The 23,497-nt window shown below is 41.3% G+C and overlaps 1 protein-coding gene across 3 annotated transcripts in view; it reads left to right on the top strand.

The window, feature by feature from the left end:
- The first annotated feature begins 18,767 nt into the window (after window positions 1-18,767).
- Window positions 18,768-23,497, top strand: part of MGAT5 (alpha-1,6-mannosylglycoprotein 6-beta-N-acetylglucosaminyltransferase) — a 148,600-nt gene continuing 143,870 nt past the window's right edge. Inside the window, exon 1 of one of the 3 annotated variants that reach the window (XM_070731355.1) lies at window positions 18,768-19,118. The gene's annotated coding sequence lies outside the window, so the exon portion shown is untranslated. Of the gene's footprint in view, window positions 19,119-19,378; window positions 19,495-23,497 lie in introns of those variants that run through there. The other 2 variants (XM_070731361.1, XM_070731370.1) reach the window with 2 other exon arrangements.

Raw genomic sequence — 23,497 nt, forward strand, 5'->3', positions numbered from 1 at the left:
GGAATTTTACTTATTAGGAATTACCAATCAGACTTATAAGAAAGAAACTCTTTATTTAATTATACACATATTAACTGCGGCTAGAATAATATATGCGCAAAACTGGAAGGGGGAGGAAATCCCCAAGAAAGAAGAAGTTATAGCTAAAATATTAGATTGCGCCGAAATGGATATGATGACAAGACGATTAAACGATCAAGAAGATACTAAATTTTATGAAACATGGAATAATATATATAAATGGTTAGATAAGAAAAAATAAGAGATAGATCTGTTTTTATTTAGGTAATAACAATATTAATATTAGTTCAAATGTATTTGTTGATGATTATGATATAATAGTTTATTCACAAGCAACATATTAAGAATTTTGTTTTATGTATGTTTAGTAACTGAGACTTGTTTAAATGTTTGATTAGATGAATATATTACACATAAACAACATATTAAGAATTTTTACTTATACCGTACTAACATTGCATTTAAGATTTGAAAATTTCTTATTAGACTTTTTAACATTTAACAAATGTTTGATTATGTATTCTTTTTTCTATTTGAATGTATACTTTCAAAAGAAGCGGGGAAATACATCCCCACTCTATGTTTAATGTTTGTATGTCTGTATGTCTATTTTATGAAAAATAATAAAAAAATTGGACAGGGAGTCATTGCTCACAGTCACTCATGCCCTTATCACCTTGAGGTTCGATTACTGCAACACTCTCTACATGGGGCTACCTTTGAAAAGTGTTCGGAAACTCCAGATCGTGCAGAACGCGGCCGCGAGAGCCATCGTGGGGCTTCCTAGATTCACCCACGTATCTACAACACTCCGTGGCCTGCATTGGCTACCGATCAGTTTCCGGTCACAATTCAAAGTGTTGGTCATGACCTTTAAAGCCCTACATGGCATTGGATCAGAGTACCCCCAGAACCGCCTGCTACCGCACGAATCCCAGCGGCCGATAAGGTCCCACAGAGTTGGCCTTCTCCGGGTCCTGTCGACTAAACAATGTCGTCTGGCGGGCCCCAGGGAAGAGCCTTCTCTGTGGCGGCCCCGGCCCTCTGGAATCAACTCCCCCTGGAGATTAGAACTGCTCCCACCCTCCTTGTCTTCCGTAAACTACTTAAGACCCACCTATACCGCCAGGCATGGGGGATTTGAGACACCTTTCCCCCAGGCTTATTATAATTTATGTTTGGTATGTATGTGCTGTTTGGTTTTTAATTATGATAGGGTTTTTAGGGTTTTTTTAAATATTAGATTTGTGCCAGTATAATATTGTTTTTATCGTTGTTGTGAGCCGCCCCAAGTCTAGTAAATTATTATTATTATTATTATTATTATTATTATTATTATTACTACTACTAGTTAGATAATGAAGCGTCTGTAAGAAAACAAGCAAGCTCAGAGAGCGCCAAGAACCCCTCATTTCAACCCCGAGCTACAAATTTTCTCCTTTATAAGTTAAGCAGTTATTTAAAATAAAGCAATGATATTTTCCCTGAAGTGGGAAAGTTGGTTCTGCCATACTTCAACATATTCGTTAATATAAACATTGCATAATTTTTTCCAAATACCTCTGCATTACCTGATTGTCAATTCCTCATATTTCCATAATGGAGAAATGTATAAACTGAATTAAATTAATTCATTGACTGGCCCGCTCAATCAGTGGCAAGCCTCATGCCCCCTTGCTTCTGAGTGGCTTACAAACCTTAAAAGATAATGAAACTATCAACAATAAATATTCTTAATTTACAATTAAAATTTACAATTTTAATTTACAAATAAATTACAATTAAAAATATGGGGAAGTGTTCTGTCGAGCTCTCTGGTAGAATCCTCCCGAAAATGCACAGATACAATTTCAGACACACACACACGTTTGAAAATTCAAAACAATGTTCTTTATACCGAAAATGCAAATAAACGAGCACACTTTTTGTATAGCAAAGAGCACTTGTCTCCAAACAAACTGGTAATTTGTACAAGTGCCTTATCAGTTCTGTGATACTTAGCTTGCAGCTGTGAGGCAATTCACAGCCTTTCTTCTTTCACAAAGTGAAACACACTTTGCTCTGGTTTAGTTTCAAAGCGGGGAAAAATCAGCACACAAAGGTCAAAGTCAGCAAAGCAGGCACGAAACACAATGATCAGATAATCCCCCACAATGGCAGCCTCACTAATTACCACAGCCCTACCCAACCACAGGTGGCCTCATTTTCTTTGATAATAATCTCTCAGTTGCTGTTGCCTATGCATGCGTGGCTGTATCATTAACTCTTGTTCTGAATCCAAGGAGGAGCTAGATAATTGATCTCCTTCTGAGCTGTCTGCCACACTCTCCTCCTCCCTGTCACTCATGTCTTCTTGGTCAGAGGAGCCTTCATCATCAGATTCCACCAGGAGCAAAACAGGCCTGCAGCATGTGGATGTCTCCCTCACATCCACAGTCCTTGGGGCAGGAGCTGGGCCAGAGCTAACCACAACAGGGAAGAAAGGAACAAGATCCATGGGGGGGGGGGAGTCTTCTCTTAACCCATCAACCTTCTCCAGAGTGAATCACCCCCATTGGGCTCCAAGCCAAGTGGCAAATCCAGGTCTTCAGGCCTTTATTGAAAGTCAGGCAGATCTAGCCTTCGGGGGACAAGAATCTTTCAGAGGGCAAGAACCATGGCAGAAAAGCCTCTTCTCCTGGGACCCTGGCGGCTGAAATTCCTTAACTTACGCAGTCAGTAGCATGCTCCTTCTGCCAACATCAGTGGACAGGCCAGTCCCATTGGTGTGAGATGGTTCCTCAGATAGCGTGGATTCGTGCCATTCTGACTATATGAATTCTAAATGTACTAAAAGACAGCTCTACATTTCATTCAAGATTATTTTTCATCTACTTAAATTACACGATTAAAAAGCTGTTGCCCTCACTGCATTATACTACACAAATATCCTTAATTCTTCTGTGGAAAGAAAATGAATATTAATCTGCATCTATAATACATGAAGTCCCTTACATAATATGCAAAATAAAGTAATTAGGGGTAGCTCATTTAAAGCTTACTTGTAAATCTGCTAGTAAAACCCAGTTGAGTTTGAGCTAGGTTGGAATATTTACCCTGAGCGTACATGAAATTTATCTAGAGAAATATAAACATAGAAAGGGAGAAACATTAATCCATATGGCGTGAATGTATGGCAAATGTGAAATATGAAATGTAATTATTTCTTTTTATGTAACGTGAGAAAAAAAGAATAGGAGGAAGATATAACATTGCCTTCAGAACACTCAGGAACATTCAGAGGTGTCCTCTACCATGAGCTCAAATAAAAAAAACTCAATACCTTAAAATATGTTCGTGTTCAAGAGCAGAAGCTAACGTTGAAGAATTGCCAGCTAGTTTGGAGGGAGAGGTTAAACAAGAGCCTAGTTTGGAGTCATTGCACAGCTGCAAACTGCATAAACTTGACCTCCACCCCTTCCCGCCACGTTTTATCTGGCTTTTCCCAGGAGAGGGAAGATATCCTTTTAAAGTAAATGTTAGACAATATAGCTACTGACTGATGCTATTCTCCAGTGGTTCTGGTTGCTTGCGCCTGACGGTCTTTTATGCAGGCTAGGAACTCTGGGAATTCTAGTTCAAAATCACTAGAGGACACCAGATTAGGAAAGACTGGTGTGTGGAGTCTTCGATGTGATTTTGTTCAAAATTTGTACATAATAGAAACTAAACATTTCCAGTTCAACAGCTTGCAGAAGATGAAATAAAATATTATCTTGACTGCTATAAGTTTCTTGAAGAATTTAAAGCACTTCATTTAGGAAGACATCAAGATTACTTTCTCCTGTCCTCCTGAAACATAGTTTTTCCCATTTTATTACAGGTCTTTTCTGTAATATCAGTTTCTGCATACTGCCAGGTCCTTTCATATATGAAATCCACGACACCAATTTGCTTGTGAGAATAGTTTCAGACTCCAATTGCCTTCACCCAGTATGTTCCATTAAACTTTTCTATCAGTTAAATTAGGACCAGCAAAGAGTTAAATTGTAAATAGCTGCTAGTACACTATTAACAGTTACTGTTCCAATGTGTTTTGATTTTTTTTTAGGAGAAGGGTTTGACAGGTGGGAATTATCACTTATTTGAAAGCTAGTTTAAATTTGCATGAATGAAACTGTACTTGCAATCAAGATCAAATTATTTTTAAACTTTGTTTTGGCCCTAAGCAGCATGATTGTAGAGAATTAAAGGACTTAAAAACAAACAAACACGGCAGCAATTAGGGGCTGCTACTGCAGTGCTATGGGCTGCAAAAGCTCATGAACTTTCTAACCCATATTCTGACATACTGCTACAACTATCTTTATCATGACCTTTAACTGGGCAAAACAGTGCACCATAGGGCAGCAAATTTTGAACCAAAGTTAACTCAAATAGTCTAATTTTCAGAATGCTGGGAACGTTTACTCCAAAAATAATGAAATTTGGGAAGTTATGGCTACTTTAGTGCTGCTAGACTGCTATAGTCACATGATCAGTGATGGGCTCTCCTGGGTACGATCAGGTATGTAGAACTGGTGGGAAAATTTTGCTCAGGTACGCAGAATTGGTAGAAAGAAATTGATTTCCCCCCCGTTTTTTCCCTTCTGGGCTCTGAGTATGTTTTTCCTATTGTGTAAATGAATGTGTATAATTTTAGAAGAGCTGTGTGTGTACATACCCATACAGTTTATATACAGATAATGTATATTTTTGTGTACCCGTGTGTAATATGTATGTACACATATGGCATATATACATAGAATTAAATAGTATATTTTGGATGTTCAGCAATAGTAAATAGATAGGGAAATAGTATCTCTTTGAGGCAAGGAGAGGCCAGGCAACTTAACCCTAACCCAAACCCTTGATGTCAGTGATGTCAATTTGGCCACCTTTAAGCCAGTCACATGACCTTTAAGCCACCCCGGTCACATGATTGTCGAGCCACTCCCACCTGGTCATATGGCCAGCAAGCCACACCACAAAATAAGCCACACCCACTGTGTGGTAGTAAAAAATATTGCAGCCCTTCACTGCACATGATCCATATTTTCAATATTGACATTTTCTCAGCCACTCACATAATCCCTTGTTCCTTCCCACACCGAGCAGCAGACACTTCTCTGTCTGATGGGAAGGAGAGTGGAGAGAAAGGAAAAGATGAGAAAGAGGGAAGGAAAAAATGAAAGGAAGGGAAGAAAAAGAGGAAAAAAGAGAAGGAGAAAGGAATTTCTGTGTACCTTTCTTGGCCCACACTGCCCTTCTGTGTGCCTTCCCCAACCTGCACTACCCTCTCATATGCCTTCCTTGACATGTATGGCACTTCTTGTGAACCTTTTCTTTTTTACGCACATGGTACCTCTTAACTGCCTGCTAGCCACAGACTTACATCTTCCTGCAAGCTTCCCCACTGACTTTCTTTCTGCAAACTTCCTACAAGCAAATTAAATGGCAGGCAGGAGTTTGAGGGAGGGAGAAAGGAAGGCAGGAGGGAAGATTTCTGGTGCTCTCTGCCAGTTTTCCCCAAGGAAATGTAATGGGGAAGCTGGCAGGAGATTGCTCCCATGGCTTTTTGTCTGCTTATGCCCATTCTGTTTCTCTGTTTAGTAAGAAACATCTCTGAAATGATTATCCAGTAGGGTACTGGTTGTCCAGTTCTCTCTGTACCTCTGCTTTTTATAAGGCTATGGTTCTATGACCATGTTTGACTATTACTGTTTGACTATTACTTAATGTTCTAAACGTTGAGCTACTTTGACTGATAAAAAGGGATGCAGAAAAGCTGAATTCTTTGCTACTATCCGATAATAGCAATAGCATTTAGACTTATATACTGCTTAACAGTGCTTTACAGCCCTCGCTAAGCGGTTTACAGAGAGTAAGCATATTGCTTCCAACAATGTGGGTCCTAATTTTACCAACCTTGAAAGGATGGAAGACTGAGTCAACCTTGAGCCTACTGAGATTCAATCTGCCAAACTGCTGGCAGCCAGTGATTAGCAGAAGTAGCTTGCAATGCACCACCGAGGCTCGTAAGTGTCTGTATTTTTTTATCTAAACATGGTAGCCTATTACCTATTCAAAAATGGGCTCCAAAGGATAATCTATATATGCAATCCACATCTGTTTATGGCATTTGAGTACAAAGAAGTACATCAAGCATTCTAATGAACATATTGCATCACTGAAGGTATACTAGGCAGCCATTGCTGTGATGCCAATCTCACCACTGGCTCAAGGCTAACTCAGCTTTCCATCCTTCCGAGGTGGGTAAAATGAGGACCCAGATCGCTGCAGGCAATATGCTGATTCTGTAAACCGCTTAGAAAGGGCTGTAAAAGCACTATGAAGCATATAACTCTAAATGCCATTGTTATTGCTTCTGGCTACTCACAGGATTACGGTGCATTATGTTGTAGTGATTCCATGCAGTGATGTATGGCATATACCAAGGCTTGGCCCATTCAAATTTTGTTTAAAATCAACATGAAGCCCTTGTATCATTCAATGTGCAGTTGATAGTCTGATATTGATCTCCATTCCAAGCCAAGCAGGCGGTACAATAGAACTCTTAATGTGATGCTATACAGTAGATGGAAGATACCAAAGTATACATAGGGAGAAACAAGCTCAAGCTTAACTCAAGCAAAAGAATGGAGCTGTTAATTCAAAAATTAGTCTATTCTAGAATTATAACATTTACTGAACTTGGAGTTACACTCCCCTGGGGGGGGGGGAGAAAGGCTTTTAATCTGGATATATTCCTGGACTTTCAGCTACTGCTCACTTTCAGCTAATTCAACAGTCATGGCCTTTCATGGAAGTCCTTAAGAGTTCTTTATGTCTGCTGGTTGTGAGCCACCCCGAGTCTCCAGAGACAGGCGGCATACAAGTCTAATAAATTATTATTGTTGTTGTTGTTGTTGTTGTTGTCATTTATATCCCAGCCATCTCTCAAAGGAACTACTGTAATTTGTTCTACTTTTGGAGGTTCCTTTGCAAACTGTCTATAAACTTTAATTGGTACACAGTGTGGCTACTTATAACAAAACTTGCTATTCTTGTGTCACATATTTGTTATGGAAACTGCACTTTGTTATGGAAACTGCTATTTCACATTATCACTGAAACTGCTACTGGTTTATGAATGCAATTCAAAGTGGGAACTAAATTCCTACAATGCCATTATTTTACAATCTGGTTACATGAGACCACCTATTCCAGATTTTGTGAGGTTAGGGCATCCTTCAAGTCCTGTCTTTGCAGGGATGTCATAATTAGGGATAACAAAGTTGGGTGTTTTCCATCGCTACCAAAACTCTTGGCATTTAGAAAAGCTGCCAAGCCCTGACTATTGTGAAAAGTCTACAGGGATTTATATAACAATGGATTTCCTCTGTGGTTTGCCATTAAAATGTTATTGAGAGTGATATGCTTTATGATGGTGGAGATTAAATTTATTATTTTGTTTCTGCACCATATTATTATTTTAATCTTTCTGCTGTATTACAGCATTGCCCATTTATATGCAAATGAAGTGGCCTATATGCATGAGGCAGGGAGGGAAGAAAGAAACTAATTAACCAATTAGTGGCTTTGTTCATAAAGTCCAAAGGAAAAATAATCTATGTAACACAGCACCCAAATAACTTCTCCAGAAGAAGACTTGCAGAAACTACAGTTTTACTTTGGCAGGAGTTCTATCAGGAAGCAACAAAGAAACCATAGAGTCACACTGAAATAGCAAAGCTCTGGATTTCGGACAGTGGAAATGTGAACTACATATTTACATAGCAGCAATCATGTAGCATTTGAGATATATGTGAAGCAGTGAATGTCAAAGGTCCTCTCTCCTAAGGAACTACATCTGCCAGAACCAGAAGAAAGGCCTTTTCTGTGGTAGTTCCCTTAGTTTGGAACATCATCCATGTGGAGATAAGATTGGCACTCAGTTTGACCCTCTTTCACAAGGCACAGAAGACCTGGTTTTGCAGAAGGGCCTGAGGAACCCAAAATGGGATGGAACACATCATCGCTGGTGGTCTTCATCCCCCGGGGCTTTTCCAGGAGGCCCGGGGGGACACGGCTACCGGCGTAGCTGCCATCTTGGTGAAGGCCGAGATCTCACGAGGCTTCATGAGATCTCGGCCGAAATCCCGGAAGTTTTTCTGACATCATTTTCCGCCCCGGAAGCAATTGTTTGACCCTGCGGGTCCATTTTAGGGTTATAGTTAATTATGCTAATTTATTTAAATAAATTATGCAAATTTAATTAATAAAAATGACCCAGTTTTAAATCCAGCTCTTGTGTCCGTGTCGTTACTCCGCCTCTCCTGCAACAAGTGGCTTGTTTAATTGATTGTTGTCGGCAGGATGGGGGGAGGGAGTTACCACTTTTATTGTTTGTATGTTGGGTTTTTAATTTGGTAAGTTGGTCAATCACTGAGAGTGAGTGGGCAGCCATATAAACTTTCTTAAATAAAAAAAAATCTTAAAAACACAATTGAGATCAGAATTTGTTACACAAGGCGATTGATAAGTGAATTGTGTCCAATTTGACAACATTTTTCACCATAGTTGTTAAGCAAATCATTGAAGTTAAGTGATTTGCATGGTCATTAACTGATTCTCGCTTGCTGTATTGATTTGGCTGGAAAAGGTCAGTTGGGAAGGTCGCAAGTGGTGATCCCATTACTGCAAGATGCTGCAACTGTTGTAACTACATGCCAGTTGCCAAGCACTGAAATTTTAATACATGACTGGTAGATGCTGTGTCAGTTGTAAATACAATAACAGATCAAATGTCATTTCAGATCAATAGTACAGAGGACTATCTGTACAAGAGAGGGAATTTCTAATCTCAAATTTATACACAAAAAATTCCCAGCTCAGTTTCAATTTGGGATATATAGTAATATCTTACGCATTGTGTAAGTTACTACAGCTACATTATATGATATCAATGTATAATAATAATAATAATAATAATAATAATAATAATAATAATAATAATAATAATAATAATAATGTAAGTCAGAACCCACCCCTGATCTGTACAGCATTCATATTTACATCTGGGACTTCTGTCTGCATCACGCTGGGTGAAATCTTAGCACTTAAGATAATGCAAGAATGCAACTTTTCTTCACAATATGAGTTGAATGCACAGAGATCAGGAAGAGCAGGAAGTAGGCTAAAAATGTGGTCTAGTTCCCTCTCCATTTTCAAGTCTTCTGTTCAAGCCAACAGCTTTTAAAGTTCAAAGTCCTAAATTCATACCAAGGAAATTATAATTATGGTGATTTAGAAGGGAACTTGGAGAGAGTCATGCACTGTGATAAATATTTACCAGTTGAATGTCTAGCCCCTGAGAAATAAAGGTTATGTGAGGTTAAACTTTTTCAATGCCCTTTGAAAACAGAGTTGCCATTAATTCATAACCTATACTTGGCTGGTCGTATTTCTGTTGGTTCGGTTAAAAAATATTTCTGAAATGAAAATCAGTTAACACACAGCCTTTCGCGACCTGGTGCCTCCTTATGTGTGATAGCAGCTACTTTAAAAAAAAATACAATAGGTGCCAAGTGGAGAAAATCTGGTCTATAGCAAAAAGAAAGAACAGAAAAATACAGTTAAGAGGACAAAAGAACAATTAAAGGTTACAGTACAATATATGTTCCTATCTTAATAAACTAGGTGTTGGAATAAAAGGGAATTGGATTTGGAATGTATCTGATCTCCCAATACAATTTTTAAAAGGATTTTAGTAGGCATACATATGTAGGTTTCAAAGATCCAGATGATGACTATATAGTAATAGCAATAGCACGTAAGAGTAATACAGGGTTCCCTCGATTTTCGCGGGTTCGAACTTTGCGAATAGCCTATACCATGGTTTTTTAAAAAATATTCATTAAAAAATGCTTTGCGGTTTTTTTCCTATACCACGGGTTTTCCCACCCAATGACATCATATGTCATCACTAAACTAATAATTTTTGCAAATAAATAACAAAAAAAATAATTATTGTTAATAAATAATTATGTTTATAAATATCAGGATCACTAAGTGTCTTATTCCATGGTGAGTACTAGTAATAATGGTGAGTAAATGGTTGTTAAGGGAATGGGAAATGGTAATTTAGGGGTTTAAAGTGTTAAGGGAAGGCTTGTGATACTGTCCATAGCCAAAAATGGTGTATTTACTTCCGCATCTCTACTTCGCGGAAATTCGACTTTCGCAGGCGGTCTCGGAACGCATTCCCCGTGGAAATCGAGGGAACACTGTATACCTCTTCACAGTGGTTTACTTCCCTCTGTAAGCGGTTTACAGAGTCAGCATATTGCACCCAACAATCTGGATCCTCATTTCCTGACTTCAGAAGGATGGAAGGCTGAGTCAACTATGAGCTAATGTGGATAGCAAGGAACTGTCTCTCTCTTTCTGCTGTCATGTGGTGGTTATCCAGGAACTTGCAGCCCAATTTATCAGTCACATTCTGAAAGCAAGAATGCCTTTTGGTTCCTCCTCTTGCAAAGAAATATTCAAAAAGAGGCAGAGTAGTGAAACAAAACAGTATTCACTCTAAAACATTTCTACAAGCCCCTAATTTCCATTATGAAAAACAGCCGGGTGGCTTACTTCATTAGCCACCAAAATTAGTAAGAGAATGAGCATGCTCACACTGCCCTGGTTCATTTCCAAATAATAATTATCTGACCAGGCAATGAATGAAAACTCTGTCCTAAACACAGATTTACAACTAAATAGAACAAAGGAAATAGACTTCCATCAAGAATCAGACTAATTGTCATTGGGCTCTGTGATAATTTGTATGAATGGCTAATTAATACTTTATAACACAACCCAATGCTGCCAGGTGTACCTACTCTAAGGTCCTAGGCCTGCTGAATATCTAAAATGTAATCATATTGATACTAATTTCAGTCAAATCAAGTTAATGAATTAAGCATATGAATTTTCTCTTGATTTCACCTACGTTTTTCTTCTGACTTGTGTTTGCCAACACCCTCAGAAACCTTGTGTGAAACCTGCGATCTGCGAAAGGTACTTATCTTTACTAAATAGGACTGCACAAATTAATTCATCTATTGGAAAGACATATCACCTACTGACTACAACTTCAAAATGTTCAAGGTTGTCTCAGATTATAAGTTTAAGTTTAAGTTTAATCAGATTTGTATGCCGCCCCTCTCCGCAGACTCGGGGCGACTCACAGCAATAGCAATACAATGTAAGACAAATCCAATATTTAAATTAATTTTAAAAAACACAACAAATTAAAACCAATCATACACACTAGCGTACCATGCATAAATTTTATAAGCCTAGGGGGAAGGAACATGTCAATTCCCCCATGCCTGATGACAGAGGTGGGTTTTAAGGTGGGTTTTAAGGAGCTTACGAAAGGCTAGGAGGGTGGGGGAATTGGTTCCAAAGGGTCGGGGCTGCCACAGAGAAGGCTCTTCCCCTGGGTCCCACCAAATGACATTGTTTAGTTGACGGGACCCGTAGGCCAACTCTGTGGGACCTAACTGGTCGCTGGGATTCGTGCGGCAGAAGGCGGTCCCGGAGATATTCTGGTCCAGTGCCATGAAGGGCTTTATAGGTCATAACCAACACTTTGAATTGTGACCGGAAACCGATTGGCAACCAATGCAGACTGCGGAGTGTTGGTGTGACATGGGCAAATTTAGGAAAGCCCATGATAGCTCTCGCAGCTGCATTCTGCACGATCTGAAGTTTCCGAACACTTTTCAAAGGTGTAATTAGACATGATCCGTACAAAAATAAAAGATTGCAATATTCAAAAGTATTGTGCTTTCTATTTCTTTGTTCTGCTTATGAGCTTTGTGGGGAAAAAGAAAGATGGAAGCATATTTTACAAATGCTGAAAAACACTTCTGCATAAAATACAGGAGAGAATTCTGCTGAACCTTGGCTCACCTTGAGACTCTTGAAAAGGATTTTGTTGCGGCGGTTGAAAACAGCATTATTTCAGCTGCTTTCATTTTGTGAAAAGACCCAATTATACAAAGCTCATGAATCATAGAAGAAACTTCAGAAGTAGCTCATCCTTTGTAGGGAAAAGGTCCAAGACTTTGATCATCAGTCACCTGTGAGAATTACAATTTCTAAATTAAGTAACAAAGGCGTTTTAGAAAACAGAAGTGATATAGTAATAAAAGATATATTATAATACAGAGTCATGGATTACTGTGCATACAGTTTTATTGCAGATGATTTTAATGTTTGCATATTTTACTATTTCTAACACACTGTTCCAGGAAACAAAAGAAAAGTATTAAACTACGGGTACCATGTTTTCCCCAAAATAAAACAAACTCCTAAAATAAGCCCTCCTAGGAAAATAAACCCTTCCCTTAAAATAAGCCCTTCCCTCAAAAATAAGCCCTCCCCCCAAAAAATAAGCCCTCCCCAAAAATACTTAAACGCATGCACAGCCAGTCCCAACCATTTCCTCTGGGTAGGGCGAGGAAGACAGAGCTGGAAATCCGGTAAGACGACAAGAGGCAGCCCCTTTGCTCCAGGCACCCCAAAATAATAAGACCTCCCCAAAAATAAAGCCAAGCACTTATTTGAGAGTAAAGAAAAAAATAAGGCAGGGTCTTGTTTTGGGGAAAACACGGTAGGCCTTGACTTATAACAGTTTATTTAGTGATTATTGAAAGTTACAATGGCACTGGAAAAAAATGACATATTTTTCAGAGTTATTATATCTCTGCAGCGTCCCCATAATGGTGTGATCTAAATTCAGATGCTTGGAAATTGGTCCATATTTATGACCGTTGCTGGACCAAAGTCACATGATCACCTTTTGTGAACTTCTGACAATTAAAGCCAATGGGGAAGCCCGATTCACTTAACCCCTTCATTACTAATTTAACAACTATGATGATTCACTTAACAACTGAGACAAGAAAGATCATAAAATGGGGCAAAACTCACTTCGCAAATGTCTCACTTAATAACAGAAATTTTGGATTCCATTGTGGTCATAAATTGAAGACTACCTGTACCAGTCTGCCTGCTCTAATCCTCAAAATAATGCTATCTTGCCATTTATTTTTTTCACATTTGAGGATAGTATCCATGCATACAGGGAACCATTCATGTCAGGTGTTGGACATTATATAATACACAACCTTTTCAAGGCACAGCTGAAAAATAGAGAATACCCATCTATTTAACAAAGGATTTCTTCAAAAAAATTAAAAACCTAACCAACAAATTTATTTGGCAAAACAAACGCCCCAGGATACGCCTAAAATATATGTTAGGCAAAAAAGAGGATGGAGGATTGGCAATACCAAACTGGGAAGATTATTACTATGCCTCTTCTATTGCTTGGGTACAAGACTGGATACGATTATCCAATTCATAAATATTTTAAAAATCATCTTATAAGAAAATCTCTGCTCACAACCTGGAAGCAATAGATTTCAATATGTTTCACAAGCATCCTATCATTTGCATGGAATAAAAGTGCCCCTAATTTCAGTGGTAATAACCAATTAAAATAGTTCTTTATTAAAGAGCTGTGGCGGTGCAGCGGTCAGAATGCAGGATTGCAGGTTGCCTCTGCCCACACTGCAGTTCAGTCTTGACCTGTTCAAAGTTGACTCAGTCTTCCATCCTTCCAAGGTCAGTAAAATGAGGACCCAGTGTTGGGGCAATATACTGACACTATAACTCACTCAGAGAGTGCTGTAAAGCACCATGGAGTGGTATATAAATCTAACTGTTATTAAATGCCCCCCTCCAGCCAACCCACCCTCCCACTTCTAAGAATTAAATTAACCACCAGATTTCATGGACTTTTCATTGCTCTTCAAAAACAAATACGATGCAGCAGTGCACAACTGAGGCTGTGCCAATTCCATCCTTTTCTTTGTGTTCCAGCATTAGTTTGCATTCCTATGTTTGGATTATTTAAATATTAAGTTAGCATTGTAGGGTCAATGGAATTGTATGAAAATGAATTCTAAACATTGCTGGAACATTTATTCTTCTTCTCTAACAATTGCAAATATTGAAAGTGAAAAGTAAAAGTACGCATCTCTGAAAATGACAATGTTTTGTACACAACCACAACCCACTCCTGCCTCATTCACAAGAAAGAATGACTATTTCACTATAGTGGGGAAGGTTACAAAGTGATTATCTAGTTCTTTCATGGTTGGATGCACAAAAGATCTTCCTATTAAATATTGAAAATACTCTATGGACATTTTATTACAAATAGCTGTTTGATATAATATAATATATATGTTTATATTTCTTTACAAAAGTATAATGTTATAAATTATTTTCCAATGGTCAAAACAGGAAATTTAAACAAAGGCATTTCCTGCAAATTAAGACTCCATTTTTTAAAAACCATCCATCTACCTCATGGAGGAAGTTTGTGCTTTTGTGTGTGTGTGTGTGTGTGTGTGTATACACATCAATTAATATATATTTTAAAAAACCTACTCAACACATTTTAATTTTAGGAAACTGCAATGAACACACCCACACACTATGGATATATAATTTAATTTCTGCTTGCACAACCACTTCTCTATAAAATAGAGCATATTTCTGAGTCCAAAAAAAAGCTGCACTTCATGTTGCACATCTTGGCAAATAAATTAAAGCTTAGACTTAGATGTTGTTTGATATCATGTTTTATGACCTTTATTCAAAATTGCAATTTCAACCATACTTTGGGTAAAATATTGTTCCTCAAAATAAGTCTGAATGGGATGAATTACTATCTGAGCTCATTTCTAAAATAATTTGTAATTCATTAGGCTCTGATTGATAGTAACATTTATCCTTTTAATATGTCACATGCTTTAACTATTTTTTTTTTAAAATCTTCATATTACATAGGAGAGAGGTAGAGCTGGAGATTCAGTGTTTGTTAATAATCAAATCAAATCATGGCAAGTGCTGCAGAACACATTGAAGACTCATTATGCCCTGGTTCCATCCAAAGTTGTGAGGCGCCACGAGTTTCAACAGCGAATACAAAAGGATGATGAATCTATAAACAAATACATGGTGGCCCTACAAAAAGCCACAACTCCCTGGGAATTCAGGGACTTGAATGATATTCTCCTAGACCAGCTAATCTGCTGGGTGCAAGACCTCCATTTACAGCGAAGATTACTGGTTACAACAAACCTCAACTTACAAACTACTTTAGATGAGGCAAGAGCTCCCAAGTCGTCAAATAAGGTGGCAGAATCACTCCTGAGGCACAAAAGCCACTTCCAGGCCAAAGAATCTGAGAATAGTGAGGAACAATGGAAGGGTGAGGAACCAGTCAAATCACAACAATTCTCCAGTTGGAGGGGTCAACAACCAAGGGCAGGGCCGCCAATAGGCCAGTATTACTGCTACTGGTGTCAGGGGCCCGGCCAAATTGAAAAATGGGGGGGCGGTTTAATACATAATTGGTATGGCGCAAAATGAAGTAGTTTTAAAATGGCAGGGGGGCAGACACTTAGGCTGTATGGGGCCCCAAAATTCCTGATGGCGGCCCTGCCTAAGGGTGACTTGTTGTTACCGTGACACCATTTGCCGACAGTGTGAATGGTCCAAGCAGCTAGCAAGTCTGCCGGGCAAGTCAGCTGGCAAGCCGTCGTGTCATCCCGGCAGCCACCCAAGCTGAAGCCATGAGATCACCTAAGGGAGTAGCATGGAAGCCAAGGTGCAGGTTCCACAATGTAGGGGCACCTGAAACGAACCAAACAAGAATTGGGCAAGCAAGCACCCCGAACCACAAGAAGATCCATGTGACAATCATCATTGAGAGGTCACCCTGAACGATGGAAATTGACACAGTATCATTAGTTACCATCATCTTCTGAGTGGTGCTCAAGCAAGCAGTTTCTACTCTCCAAAGGGAGTAGCTGAAAAAACACCATCACAAGTTCAGCAACTGCCAAGAGAATTCTGATGATGGGCTGGAGAAACTTCAATGTAAAGTTCGGCAAGTTCAACGGCAAACTATCTCTGACTGTGGTCTGCAACAGTCTCCCTAGTCTGCTTGGCCTATTGATTTTACGCCTTGCGCATTGGAGTGATGGGAATCAACACCATCTCCAGCAGCTGCGCCGGTGCCCTAATCCAAGAATTTCAGGACATCTTCAGCTCAAAGCTTGGCAAGTATGTGGATACCCCCGTTTCTTTCAGTCTCCAAAATCGCACCCATTAGAAAGAAGCCCCTTGTCTACCCGCTTGTGCAAATGCTCCCAGGTCAGCTACCACTGGCTAAGGCATCACGAGACAGGGAGGAGGGTCGCTGGAGAGTGCAGGAGAGAAGTGGCTCTGTATCTAACTTTGCTGCATGTAAGGCAGCCTTCATTTCTTGCTGAAACATTACTGCAGGAGAGAAGCAGCAGCCTGTTGAGACCCTCATTAAGTGAGTGGTCGCCCACCCGTGCGTGCCTTTCCTGAGCTTTGGTGCTTGTTTCAGGTCTCCATGTGCATGCGCACACTCCTGGCTCACCCACAGCCAGCCAGAGGGTCATGAGAGGAGGAGGAGGAGAGTGCAGGAGCGAAGCAGCCCTGTACCTGCCTTTGTGCCACATTTGTGCGTAAGGCAGCCTTCGCTTCCTACTGTTTGGGCTAGAGTCCAGAAAAATAAATAGGAGTGAAGGGCAGACCAACCCATTAAGGGGCAGGGAACCATGGCAGAGGGCCCAAAGAACCGCATATGGCTCCAGACCACAGGTTCCTGAGCCCTGTCTTAGACCTAAGGTGGCTGCCTCTGGGTTCTTTCGCTTCAATATCTTGGGGCATGGCAGAATCCTCAGCATATCTTATCAGTCAGATGAGCAGGTTCTACTTAGAGCAAACAGTCATGAAGGCAGCAAGGATCTGGGTCATGAACACAGGTTGGGCCTATAAGCTAACGGGCAACCAATGCAGTTCATGGAGTCACCGTCTCATAGGGTGGCTCTGAGCAGTGTACAAATCCTTAGACTGAACATTTGCTCTTTTAGGGAAAATGTCACCTATGCACAGCTGAAATTGAAGCTAAGATAGAACTAGAGAACTTCAGGACAAGTGGCAATCTTATCTTGTTGAGATTCGTTCTAAGTCTGATCTTATCTATCCTGTTTTTTACAGCTTCTAGACATTGGACCTCTCCTGCTCTGGAGATCTATTGATAAGTGGAGGGAGGGGGAAAGATAGAGAAAAACGTAATCTGAAATCAATAGATGAGTCCTCCTAACAGTTTAATTAGTTTAATATTTAAATAATTGATTCAACCATCAGTATATATATATATATGCACAGAATTATGCCATAAAACAAAATGTTTCTAGTTAGGAAACAACCTTGCATAGTAATATACCACAGAGCATATGTAGAACTTTATATAGAGTTCTGGAGCTAATGTGGGAATGGGAGAGAACATTTAGCTTAAATGTTACCACTGACAGCCGGTTGCTGTGATTGTGTGTGACACGCTAAACCAAAAAGTAGCTAGCCTCATTTCAGTCCAGTATGCTGAACAAATCCAGCCAACCTGACTGGCTGTATTTTACGCAGAAAATGGGGTTAACAGAGAATATCACGGTGACTAATCGCTGTAGTCAACGTGAAGGGATGTGATCCAGTTTCTTCACAAGGTTATCTGTCCCTTCAGGTTGTGGCCAAGCAGATAAAGCTGCTATCTGAGCGCCCTTGGCGTTTTTTTGTGTATTAGTGATGGCGGCGGCCAGCTTGCAACTGCATTGATAATCGCTGGACCTCGGACCCATTTCCAACCACGCTTTTCGCCAACTTCTCCATTTTTAAAAAAAAAAATCGCCTCCAAGGCAACAGTGTCGAGATTCCGCACGGTTGTTGTTGGTTTTCCCTGCCGGCAATTCCGAAGGTTTGCCCGCTTTACTTCGCGCTTTTATCTCGCTTCCCGTTTTTGTTTTTTTGTTTTCCCCCAAGGTAGGAAAGTCTGCAGTACAGGAGGGGCTCATTGCATTGAATAGAATATGATTCTTTATTGGCCAAGTGTGTCTTGGTGCATATGCTCTCAGTGTGCATAAAAGAAAATATAGATTTGTCAAGAATCAATGCATGGCATCGGGGTCGCGTTTAGGAGGAAGCAAACCTTGCCGCCGTGCAGCTTTTTTTCTTTTCCTCTCTCCCCACCGCCCTTCTCCTCACAAATGGATGTCTTTGACGCTTTAAGAAACCCGATGGGTTTATGAGGCAGGGCATGTTTTGTACGCTGCCTGCCTGCCGAAATTGCGGATGCTTGCTGCTCGGCCACGGGTGATTTTACAACCCGGCGATCAACGGTCTTAACTCTCTCCTGCCCCTCTCTGGGTCTCTTTCCGACTGCACTCTGGAGAACCGGGGACGTGCTGCCGTTCTCAGCCTTCCCCTGCTTCCCCCTTCCTCCAGGCTGGTCACACGCCGGTCCAAAAGCCTTCGCCCACCAGCCTTTGCCTTGAGCGAGTCCTCCTAGGTCGAAGAAGGACGCACTCTCGCGTTACACTTAATAGAGTCGTTTACTACTACCACAACCACTACCAACTTCCTCCTCCACCTACCCCCCCGTCCTTTGCAGCGTTTTCGGCATTGCTCGTTCCCGCTCTTGGTGGGTAGTTTTCAGACGCTCCCTTAGCTCCGGCGAGGCTGTTTTGTTGAGATTTTTTTTTTCCACACACACCCCACACACGCCCGGGCGGGCAAGACGGCTGACAAGACGCTTCCCTGCTCGGTCGCGGGGCCCCCGCGCGCCGCAGCCGAAAAAAGCGAGGCGGCTGGGGGAAGGGAACTCCGCGTCCGGCTGGCTTTCTCACAGGGCTTTCGCTGCGGCACAAGTGGCTGAGCTCGGCCCTCAAGCGCCGCCGCCAGCCAGAGCGCCGCTCCATGTCCGGCCTCCCCGCCACTTCGGCGGTGGGGGGGCCCAAGCCCCGGCCCCCGCTTAGCGAGAGAAAGAGAGCGAAAGATGGAAGGAGGAGGAGGGAGAAAAAACGGGGGGTCGGGGTGGCGTGTCCGCCTCGCCGGCGACGCCAGGAAAGCTGGTAAGAAGCTTTTGCCCTCTGTGTGTGTGTATGTCTGTCTCTCACGCGCCCTATTTTCCGAAGGGGAGCAAGCAGCATCTGTGCGCTCCGATCAGAAGAAGAGGAGGAGCTTTTCCTGTCGGCGGCGGAGCTCGCGCCGTGTGAGGGCCCGCGGTTTACCGTGGTGTTGCTTGGCGCCTGTGGGGAAGGAGCTGCTGACTCCTCCCTCCTCTCCTCTCTCCCCGTTCTCGTGCCGCCGCTGCTCCCCCCCTCCCCCTTGTGCGGTCTGCTGGCGTGCTGGGTCGGCCGGTCGCAATGGAAAACCCAGCGGTTTCCTTTTCCTCGCCCGCATTGACGAGCGAGCGCCTTTTCCTGTCGGGGAAAAGCCCGGGAATAGGTAGGTTTTGCTCCTTTCAGCTCGCTTGCTTGCCTGCCCGCCCGCGTGCAATGCCTGCCGGGCTGAGGGAGCGGCGTTGTCGTCTTCCTTCCTTTCTTTCTTTCCTTCCTCGGTTTCTTTTTCCCGTTGACCTCGCTCTTTCTGGGAGAAGCGGGCGAACGACCCGGTTTCTCCACACCCCCCCGGGTTTTTTTTCCGCGGGACACTTCGGTAAAAGTCGGGACCGCTGGAGGCGAGGCTGCTTCTCTCCTCGCTCGCTCGGCCGCCCGCCCCGTTTCGTCACCTGCTGCTTTTTTGTGTGTGTGTCTTTCTCCTCCGGTGAGCAGAAGAAAAGGGAGACCATTCATTCTTACCGGGGTGGTATGATTGACGCAAGGCAGGGGCGTTATTTTTTCCCCTTTGCACAAAAGTGTTGTCCTCTCCCCCCCCCCCCCTTGACCGTAGATAGAGAGCAGGTTGCCACACCTGCTTTTTCTCCTGCTTCCCCCCCCCCTCCTCATTTTTCCTCAATTTTTAAATTAAAGGTTGGCGGCGCTTTGGAAGAGAGGTGGCTGATTCTCCTGGTAATATAACCATCATTTGCTGTGCCGGATCTTCCTTTGCTTGCTTAAAGTCTCCGCTTGTCTTGTTTTAAAAAGAGGATCCGGGAACCAATGTTGACAGTCTTTTTTTGCAGGTTGCTTCTCAGTTGTTGAATTCATCAGGAGGCGCCTCTCTGCCTATGGCTTGGCAGACCGACGACCTTTAGTACCATGTTAGTGCCGTTTTTCCTCCAGCCTGTATTGTTGCTGTTATTTTATTCCCTCTGAAAGGAAATGAGCTTTTCTACTCCCTCCCTATCCCATTAGCAATGATTCCCTGCATCCCAGTTTTTTAGAGGATAACAGCCCCCCCCCATAGCTTAGAATGCTGTGGATAGCCTTGAGTAAAGACAACAATGACAACAACAACAACAACAACAACAACAAAACCACTTGTTGGCCTTCTCTTTATATATCCCATTTTTCTTTGGCCTTGTTCTGTGTTGCTTCCCTGAGAGAGTTCAGGTCATATAGTATTTTCCCTTCCTGGTAATAGTACTAGGATATTGAGTTTGGGGGGGGGGCTAAAGTATTAGTATTGAAAATGTGAGCAAAAATGTTAGAACTGGTGTTTGTGCTTGGAGGACCTCTGTTGACTGATCAGTGTAGTCTCATGGCTAATATTACTGGGGGGAGTAATAGCATATTAGGAAAATGCAGCAATACAGCAGTGTTGACATGTCAATGTTGCATTTACATTTCAGGATATATAAATCAATGTTTATTACGGTCAGTACAGGTCAGCAAATAAAAGCATTAAAAGGTAATAGTAAAAAATAAAAATAAAAGACAGCCGTAATAATATACGTATTGCGATTGGTTGTGGATTAATAATGGTGAGTTAAAGTTTGCCTAATTGTCAAGCCACTGCAGAAGTTGGTGATCTATAGAAGGCCTGATGTTTATGGGAACTTGGGAGGGGTGATTTTCAAGAGGGAACAGAAGCAGTCACAAAGCATTATTTCAAGTGGTTCAAGACCATCCTATGCCCAACCACTTGGGCGGAAGCGGATGAAGAACTTGCCACGTTGGCACAATCTGAGTGGGCAGTGTGACAGGTTTGTGGGTGGGGGACAAGGGAAGTGAACTTTCAACTGGGGGGCAGATTCAGGTTTCCCAGCGCAGGTGCCAGGATGGCTCTGCCAATAAGTTGAAACTTTGAGGAAACATTTGACTTGGACTCTAATTTAGCTTTGGATGCTACCTGGAACTCTGACACTAATTTTACATACAGCACAGTAGAATTTGGCCATATTCAAAGAAACTACTTCATACTGATCTGGTAATACTAGTTGAATATATTAAAAAAGATCAGTGTTCCTGGATTTTTTTATCAGGTAAAGTGTTATCAACTGAGTCCACAAGTCCTTATAGAAGATGCAGTATAGCATGATGTGAGCTATAGCTTCATGTTATTATTTAGCCTATCAGGCTTGTGACTGGTACCACACAAAAAGAGTTTTCATGATTTGGTTAATACTTGTTATGCTAAAAATGGGGAGGATGGAATCTGAAATCTTTTGATTAAAATTCCCCAGCCTGGTCTAGCATGCTGTCATTTTTTGCATTATTAATACAAACAATATATTGTACTAAGTTGGAAAAAGAAGATCTAATCTGCAGAGAATTAGATCTCATTTAGCAAAAATAGCAATAAAACAACCTAGGAAGGGCAAACATATTTACAATAATCAGGTATATGGTGCTATTATCATGGGCAAACATAGAAACATAGAAGACTGACGGCAGAAAAAGACCTCATGGTCCATCTAGTCTGCCCTAATACTATTTCCTGTATTTTATCTTACAATGGATATATGTTTATCCCAGGCATGTTTAAATTCGGTTACTGTGGATTTACCAACCACGTCTGCTGGAAGTTTGTTCCAAGGATCTACTACTTTTTCAGTAAAATAATATTTTCTCATGTTGCCTTTGATCTTTCCCCCAACTAACTTCAGATTGTGTCCCCTTGTTCTTGTGTTCACTTTCCTATTAAAAACACTTCCCTCCTGAACCCTATTTAACCCTTTAACATATTTAAATGTTTCGATCATGTCCCCCCTTTTCCTTCTGTCTTCCAGACTATACAGATTGAGTTCATTTAGTCTTGCCTGATACATTTTATACTTAAGACCTTCCACCATTCTTGTAGCCCGTCTTTGGACCCGTTCAATTTTGTCAATATGTTTTTGTAGGTGAGGTCTCCAGAACTGAACACAGTACTCCAAATGTGGTCTCACCAGCGCTCTGTATAAGGGGATCACAATCTCCCTCTTCCTGCTTGTTATACCTCTAGCTATGCAGCCAAGCATCCTACTTGCCTTTCCTACCGCCTGACCACACTGCTCACCCATTTTGAGACTGTCAGAAATCACTACCCCTAAATCCTTCTCTTCTGAAGTTTTTGCTAACACAGAACTGCCAATGCAATACTCAGATTGAGGATTCCTTTTCCCCAAGTGCATTATTTTACATTTGGAAACATTAAACTGCAGTTTCCATTGCTTTGACCATTTATCTAGTAAAGCTAAATCATTTACCATATTACAGACCCCTCCAGGAATAGCAACCCTATTGCACACTTTAGAGTCATCGGCAAATAGGCAAACCTTCCCTACCAGACCTTCCCCTATGTCACTCACAAACATATTAAATAGAATAGGACCCAGAACAGACCCTTGTGGCACACCGCTTGTAACCTGTCTCTACTCAGAATACTCGCCATTAACAATAACTCTCTGATGTCTATGCTTCAGCCAGCTTGAAATCCACTGAACTATCCAGGGATTAAGTCCAATCTTCACTAATTTATCCATCAGCTCTTTATGTGGAACCGTATCAAAGGCTTTGCTGAAGTCCAGATAGGCAATATCCACGGCACCACCTTGATCCAACACCTTTGTGACATAGTCAAAGAAATCAATGAGATTAGTCTGACATGATTTGCCTTCAGTAAAGCCATGCTGATTTGGGTCCAATAATTGCCAAAGATTGCCAAAGACAGTTTGTTGCAGTTGCATAAGAATTGATTTACAGCAGGTGTGTCCAATCTTTTGACTTGCCTGGGCTGCTCTGAGTGAGGAGGAATTGTCTGTATAAACTATAGTGTGTGTATCTCTAAACCTCTTTTATTTGTGGCGGGGTCTCGTGGGGCCTCATTACTAATTTGTCCAGGGCCACATTGGGCACATGGGCTGCAGATTAAACAAGATTAAGTTATACCATTGAAATCAGAAAGACCTGTACGTATTGATAACCCATTTAAACTTCGTCAAAAAGTTGTTCTGAAATCATCTTGATGGCATATTCAAAAAAATTTACCATTATTTTTCACAACACGTTACAGTTGTTAATCCTTGAGTTATGACTGCAACTGAGCCCAAAATTTCTGTTGGTAAGCAAGACATTTGCCCCATTTT

Source organism: Erythrolamprus reginae, chromosome 1, assembly GCF_031021105.1.
Source record: "Erythrolamprus reginae isolate rEryReg1 chromosome 1, rEryReg1.hap1, whole genome shotgun sequence".
NCBI classification, from domain to species: Eukaryota; Metazoa; Chordata; class Lepidosauria; order Squamata; family Dipsadidae; genus Erythrolamprus; species Erythrolamprus reginae.